The following is an 8,130-nucleotide window of genomic DNA, read 5'->3' on the forward strand; positions in this document are numbered from 1 at the left end:
GGGCAGTCGTGCCCCCTGTCAATATTCGTCGTTATTCGTCAAACGCCCCGACGCCAAACAGGGCCCAAAGATAGTCTCGGTAGTCCACCGCCTCGCCGCTCTCCACCTTCCGCCGAGCACGGTGTCTACGGACCTTGTCCCGCGTCTGCGCCAGCTGCTGTTCCCGCTGGGCCAACTCCTCCTCCGAATACGGTCGACCGTCCGGGTGAGTTGGGGGTGGCCTCGCCGCCTGTCTTTCCCGCGTTCGAAGTCTACGGGCCTCGTTGCGCCGCTCATTACGCGCTGCTACGGTGGCGTTTGACGCGTCGTCGATCCTTTGTGCGGCGGCAACCATCTCGGCACTGGCACTCGTGGCACGCTCCACGTACCAATCCTGCTGCAGTGCCGTGGTGATGAGCTTTGCCGCCTCACATACGCCGTGCCAGTGCGCTGGACTGCTCAGCATGTACGCCAGAAGGTTGTCGGGCGTCACGGCCGCTGCGTCGTCCTCGCCGAGCAATTCGTGCCGGACGTCCGCGAACCTTGGGCAGTCAAAAAACGCGTGCTCAGCGCTCTCTGGGACTCCCGGGCATCTGGTACAGTCAGCCGATGGTGCCAGGTTCTTGATGCTCAGATATTCATGGAAGAACCCATGGCCGGAGAGGAGCTGTGCGAGATGAAACGTCATCTCTCCGTGCCGCCGGTTCTTCCATGTCGCCAGGTCCGGGATGAGGCGGTGCGTCCATCTGGTGTAGCGGCTCTCAGGCTCCAGCTGGTCCCACTGCCGCTGCCACTCGGCGATCGTGCTGTTCCGCTCCTCGGTGCGCAGTTCGCGTAAGCTCGCTCCCGTCGCCTGATGCCGCTGGTGGCAGCGAGCGTCCTCCTTCACCTGCAGCACGATCGGGATGACGCTGGCGAGCACCGTTGCCACCTCGTACCGCACTGTGACGAAGGTGCGGGCAACTGGCCGTGCGTAGATTCCTTGTACGCGGTTCAGCTGCCTTCGGCACGCCTGCAGCTGGACGGCCTCGTGCCATATCGGCGCCGCGTAGCGAAGGACAGAGTCCACCACCGATGCCAGGAGGCGCCGCTTCGCGCACTTGGGCCCGCCGTGGTTGCGGAGCAGCCTGGAGATGGCCTGAGCCACACGGAGCGCTTTCGACGTAGCATGCTCGACGTGTGGCTTCCACGACAAGTGGTCCTCGAGGATGACCCCGAGGTACTTTATCGTGCGGGTCGGCATCCTCTCCACCCCGTTGACGCGCACCGGGACACGGGTGTTGTCTCTCCGCATTGTCGAGACGATGACCAGCTCGGTCTTGGCCGGAGCAAGCTCCAGGTGGTGTAGCGCCATCCACGAGCTGATCATTGTGATTGCCGTCTCTGCAAGCTGTGCCGCCGCCTGTGGTGTTGTTCCGCTCGCCAGTACGACAATGTCGTCCGCAAACCCGATCACTTCGGCGCCCTCAGGCAGCTCCAGCCGAAGCACGCCGTCGTACATCGCGTTCCACAGGGTCGGGCCCAGGATTGAGCCCTGTGGAACGCCCGCCGTGACCGTACGACGCACTGGCCCCTCGCTGGTCTCGTACACCAGCCTCCTCTCAGAAAAGTAGCTGCGCAATATTTTCTGGAGGGCTGCAGGGACCATCAGCTTCTGCAGGGCAACCGCGATCGCCTTCCAGCTGGCAGAATTAAAGGCGTTCCTGACGTCCAGTGCTGCCACCACCAGACATCGAGGATCCCGCTGGTTGGTGCGGTGAAACGTCCTCGCGTGTTGTCCTCGCTCTATCACCCGCTCGATGGCCTGAAGCGTGGAGCGACCGCGCCGGAACCCGTACTGTCTTGCTGACAGGCGAGGAGCATCGCTGTCCTCCAAGTGGTCGTTCAGCCGATCTAAGATCAGCCGTTCGAACCCCTTGGCGACTGCTCCCAGCATTAGCAGCGGGCGGTGCGACGACGGATCGCCCGGCGGCTTACCTGGCTTCGTGACCAACACAAGGCGTGCCTCCTTCCATGCCGCAGGAAACTCCCCTCGCTCGAGCAGCTGATTGTACACCTTGGCGAAGACCTCCGAATGCTTCCGCATTGCCGCCTTCACTGCGGCATTCGGGATACCGTCCAGCCCTGGCGCCTTGGAGGTGGCCATCCGCTCAGCCAGCGAAAGAATTTCCGAGCTCGTGACCGGCCTCAGAGCTTCATGTGAGGCGGTGCACGCGTCGATTTCAGGCCACTCGAACGCTGGGTGCTCCGGGAACAGGGCGTCGACGATCGGGCCGAGAACGGCTCGGTCCGTTTCCGGTGGCGCCCGGCTTCGCAGCTTCGCTCGCACGATCTTATAGCCAAGACCGAACACTTCCGCCTCGACGCCGTCTATCAGCTCCTGGAGGCAGCTCTCCTTGCTGGACTGGATGCCGGCCTTCAGCAAGCGTCGGCAGTCTTGCAGCTTTCCCGACGTCACGTCCCGCTCCGACGGTTGGGCCCGGTGATGTGCTATCTCCGCTGCCTCACACTCCTCTCTCAGGCGTTCGATTTCTGGAGACCACCAGTACACCTGGGGCTTGCGGTGGTAGGTAGCCCCGTGTACCCTCTCCATAATCTCGTCGCACGCTCGAGTGAGTCCGCCGACCAGCCCCTCCGGAGTGTCGACATGTCCGAAGTGGCCGTGCGTGAGTGCGACGTCGAAGCACTGCCGGTCGAACTGCTTCGTCTTCCAGCGCGTCCCGGCGTGCCTGGCTGTCCCGTCGTTGGCTGTTGCTCGGCTTCGGTGCTGCTGGCCACGTCGCTGGGGGCGCTGTCCAGGAACGTCCACCCCGAACTCGATGTATGCATGATCACTGCCTGAGAAGCGGTTAAGCACGCGCCATGAGTCCGGCCGTGCGATGAGCTGACTGGCAAAGGAGACGTCAACGACGCTTTCCCGTGCAACCCCGTTGCCCCTGAACGTGGGCGCGTTGCCACGGTTCAGCGTCTGCAGTGCCAGCTGCTCCACCACATGCAGGAGCTCCTGCCCCTTCCGGGTGGTGCGCGCACTCCCCCACTCCTCGTTCCAGGCGTTGAAGTCCCCGGCCAGGACTGATGTTGCGTGTCCGACCAGCGACACCTCCACCGCACCGAGGAAGCTTTCGAAGTCTTCGATGCCGCTGCTGGGTGGCACGTAGCAGCTGGCGAACGTTACTCCCGCTATGGTGGCCACCACGAGTCCCGGGACGACGCTCCCCCAAAGCCGTTGAATAGGGTACGCCCCTGTTGCTATTATCGCCACGCTCTGTTCCGCATCGATGGCCCACCGCGGATCATCCCGAGGTGGTCGATATAGTTCGCAGGCGAGCACCACCTGAGCCCCTAACTCGCGAGCCGTCTGCAGCATGAGGTCTTGGGCTGCCCGGCTTCGCCCGAGGTTCACTTGCAGCACTTTTAGCGCCGGCACGTCGGATGCCCGACCGGGTGCGGGCCGCTGCACACGACGCAGCGCACCTCCGCCGTGCAGCTCTTCGCCTGGTGATCCGGCTTCCCGCAGCGAATGCAGCTTGTCGAGCGGTCCACTTCGCTCCTGCACGCAGCTCGGACGTGCCCCATCTCGAGGCACTTGTAGCACCGTTGCTGACGCGCCTGCAGAGGAGCCACCTTCCGGATCAGACACGATGTGTATTTGATCTTGACGCTCTTGTCGACCAGACCCTCCGCAGCCCTGGCTGTTACGCGGACTATCGCCACTTTCGTGCCGTCCCAGGCAGGTCGCAGGCGAACCGATGTCTCCTCCACCTCGCATTGGCACAGGTTGGTCAGCGCCATCGCCACATCGGTCTCCTTCGCTAAAGGGTCGACAGCGTCCAACCGGATTTCGACCATAGGCGTGACCAGCCGAGCTGAGGCCGGCCGTTCTGCCTTTGCGCAGACCTGCTTGATGCACTGCAGAACTTCTGCAGCGTCCGCGCTCTCCTTCAGCTCCATGACAAGCCTGGAGCGTGTGGTGCGTCGCCCGACGCCTAGGGCCTCAGCATGTTTCTCCATTTCTGGAGCCGTTCGGACAGCCTGGTACACCTCCGTCCAGGTTTGTCCCTCAGCTGGGGCGATTTCAATAGCGTCCGGCTTGGTTTTTCGCTGCCGCTGACGCCGACCTCCTCGTTGTGCTCCAGGCTGGCTACCCCGGGCCTGTTGTCCCTGATGTTGCTGGGGCTGCTGCTTAGACGGTCCTGCGATCGGCTGTCGCTGAACCGCTGCCCGTTGCGGTAGTTGCGGCCACTGCTGCTGCTGTTGCTGCGGCTTGTTCCCCGGTTGCCGGGCCGGCTTACGACGCACCACTTCAGCCCAGGAGCCGCCTTCCGGGTCTGAAAGCGGAGCTGCCGTTGCCGACACCGCTCCCTGCTGTCGCTGTTGCTGCTGCTGCTCACGACGTTGCTGCTGCTGTTGTTGCTGCTGCTGCTGGTACTGCTGCTGCTGCTTCTGGCTGCCTCCATAGCCCAGCGTCTGTGCAAGGAGCTCTTGGAAGCTGGCTCGCTCCTCCCTCAGCTCGTTGCGCAGGCGCTCAATGTCTTCACGAGCCAGCGTCTCGCGCATCCGGGCTTCCTCTCGGGCCAGCTGCAAATCTTGCCGGGCCTGCACAGCATTTGTTTCCAACTGCTGCCGGAGCATCTGGATCTCCTGTTGCAGACCCACGATCGTCGCTCGCAGCTGCTCATTGGTGAGCGACGTCTCATTGAGGAGCTGTCTCAGCTCCGACATTTCCGGGGACTGCTGCTTCGCTCCCGGAACAGATGTTCGTGTAAGAGCCACTCGCGGCTCCAGAATAGTGGAGAGCTTCGCCGGCCTCTCCTCCGTTGACTCCGTCCTGGAACGGAGGGTTCGCCCCGTCGACGACATCTCCACCTCTCACTGTTACGGGTGAGGGTGGAGGGGGGGGGAGTCGGGGGAGGTGTTCTCCCCGACTCGCGGCGACGTAGCGCGTTGATTGACTCCCCACACGTTAAAATCGCTCTTCACACCGGCCTTTTCCCTCCTGTAGGGGAGGGGGTAAATGGGAGGGGGAAGGGGGGGTGGCGGTCCGCTGCCTCTCGCCGAGACCTTTCCAACGATGCCTCGGGCGTGTCCCTAGCCCAAAGGATGGCCGAGTAATCACACTTTTAAGGATTTTACACTAAGTCTGATAAGTGCATAAATAGTTATCAAACTACTTATCAAACTTTTCACTCCTTCGTAGCTCCGCGAGTTTTAGTCCGAATCGCACGCGCGAGGGCTCGATCGACGGGGATTTTTGCCCCCCGTCGAGACACGTTTAAACGAAATAACGCCTTGGTACAAACTTTCGTACTTACTTAAGAAAAACCGGTCCCGACACACCGGAAACACGAAAATGTCTAAGTTTGGGGGCCTATATCTCAGCGAGTTTTGCACGTATGGAAACAGTAGACCCCTCAAACGAAGCGCACTGTTCTCACTAAGCGTTTCGCACTATTTTCGTACCGTTGAATTCGCCTAAGGGGGGGCAAAATCTACCGGAACCGAAAAACTACGGTTTTTCGGGCACCACTTCCGGTAGACCGCACACAGACGCGCTCACAAGGTCTCAATGGATGCGTCTTGTCAAGACCTTTCCACCGATACCCCAAACGTCCCGATCCGACCACCCTACACCTTATTAAAAATAGAAAGGTGGTCCACGAAAAACTCCCCCCCCTTAAGGGGTGGGGGGGTGAAATTTGGGTGGGGGGTCGGCGGCCAGGATCGGGGGCCGGACACGTGAAATCGAAGCCCTGGCACGCGTGGCCTGGCTGATACGGCCGATTTTCACTCCAAACACTCGCACACACGCACGCACACAGAAACACACGGTACTCGGCCAAGAACGCGCAACCGAACAGCTGTCCCATACAAAATGTATGGGAACGAAAGACGCCGGAAATCGCCAAAACCTCCAACTTTGGAAGCCTATAACTCCGCAACGGTTCGTCGCACAAAAATGTTAGACCACTCTATCGACGCGGGATATTCTCACTTATAGTCCTCAAGTGTTTTTAAGATCACTAACGCACTTTTTGGGGGGTAAAACGGTCCCCCACCAAAAACTCACAGTTTTTCAAGTGCCACTTCCGGTGTAACGCACACACACACACATACAAAATTTTGTAAGATGCGTCTTACCGAGACGCATCCAACGACACCTTAATCGTCCGGATCGGTTCACAATTCGCCTTAATATTCAACAAAAACCTGCCCACGAAAAACTCCCCCCCCTTGATAGGTGGGGGGGTGAAATTTGGGTGGGGGGTCGGCGGCCAGGATCGGGGGCCGGACACTTGAAACCAAAGCCCTGGCACGCGTGGCCTGGCTGATACGGCCGATTTTCACTCCAAACACTCGCACACACGCACGCACACAGGAACACACGGCAAACGGAAAGTGCCTTAAATCGTGCACTTTGCCAAAAAGTTACACTTTTCGGTGCGCTTGCACCGGGCTTTACCGTTATGTTCTTCAGCACACTCGCGGCGACAACGCCAGATCGGGCGCAAACCGGTACTTTGCACTGACGTCACACGCGACGACACACGGTACTCGGCCAAGAACGCGCAACCGAACAGCTGTCCCATACAAAATGTATGGGAACGAAAGACGCCGGAAATCGCCAAAACCTCCAACTTTGGAAGCCTATAACTCCGCAACGGTTCGTCGCACAAAAATGTTAGACCACTCTATCGACGCGGGATATTCTCACTTATAGTCCTCAAGTGTTTTTAAGATCACTAACGCACTTTTTGGGGGGTAAAACGGTCCCCCACCAAAAACTCACAGTTTTTCAAGTGCCACTTCCGGTGTAACGCACACACACACACATACAAAGTTTTGTAAGATGCGTCTTACCGAGACGCATCCAACGACACCTTAATCGTCCGGATCGGTTCACAATTCGCCTTAATATTCAACAAAAACCTGCCCACGAAAAACTCCCCCCCCTTGATAGGTGGGGGGGTGAAATTTGGGTGGGGGGTCGGCGGCCGAGATCGGGGGCCGGACACGTGGAACCAAGGTCCTCGGTGGCCGTTTGGTGTCTCTTTCGCACACTTTGTCTTACTCAGTATGCACTCACAGTATACACTCACACGCACGCGTCGACAAGAGCTCATCCACAACACGTCCGTTCACTACGGAGGTTCGCTCGCAACTACAGGGATAACTGGCTTGTGGCCGCCAAGCGTTCATAGCGACGTGGCTTATTGATCCTTCGATGTCGGCTCTTCCTATCATTGTGAAGCAAAATTCACCAAGCGTAGGATTGTTCACCCTTTCAAGGGAACGTGAGCTGGGTTTAGACCGTCGTGAGACAGGTTAGTTTTACCCTACTGGTGTGTGCTGTATGCTGCTATCTTAACGGAATTCCTGTGCAGTACGAGAGGAACCACAGGTACGGACCACTGGCTCAATACTAGTTCGACCGGACTTTGGTATGACGCTACGTCCGCTGGATTATGCCTGAACGCCTCTAAGGTCGTATCCAATCCGAGCTGATAGCGCATCATAAACCCATTAGGTGATCGGAAGCTAGCGGGCTTAACAACCCTCTGAGATCCGTCGGTGCTGCCCCGTGCACACTGCCGTCTCATCCCCGCTATAGCACTAGACTGAGCCGCAACGGGCGGGTGCACGCTGCACGTGGAAGTACCTTATCACAGGGAACCCTGGTGGCTGTGCTCCCGTCGACCGTGGATACAACTAGTTTCGACACCTTCGACCGCCCGCAAACGACGGGACTACAGGCTGGGAGCTGCGAGTTGTAGAGATGCGTTCGCATCGATCCTCTCAGGCGACCCATGCTTGGTGGTGAAGTGGTTAGTTCGTGGAGTATAGGCTTGCTGCACTCGACAAGAGTGCTGCTTGCAAGGCTGTGGTGGTACGTATGGTAGTTGATGAGCATAGGCTTGCTGCACTCGACAAGAGTGCTGCTTGCAAGCCTATGGTGGTACGTGTACGGTAGTTGATGTGAGCATAGGCTTGCTGCACTCGACAAGAGTGCTGCTTGCAAGCCTATGGGTGGTGTGGTGTGTGGTGCATGATTAGCCTTTCAAGGAAGATGTGTCCTTGGGGCTAATCGGTTATTTTTATAAGTCCGGGAAACCTTTCTCGTCGGGATTCTTATCCTAAGCAACCACGAAAGCT

This window comes from Anopheles marshallii (genome assembly GCF_943734725.1).
Source record: "Anopheles marshallii chromosome X unlocalized genomic scaffold, idAnoMarsDA_429_01 X_unloc_196, whole genome shotgun sequence".
In the NCBI taxonomy this organism is placed as follows: Eukaryota; Metazoa; Arthropoda; class Insecta; order Diptera; family Culicidae; genus Anopheles; species Anopheles marshallii.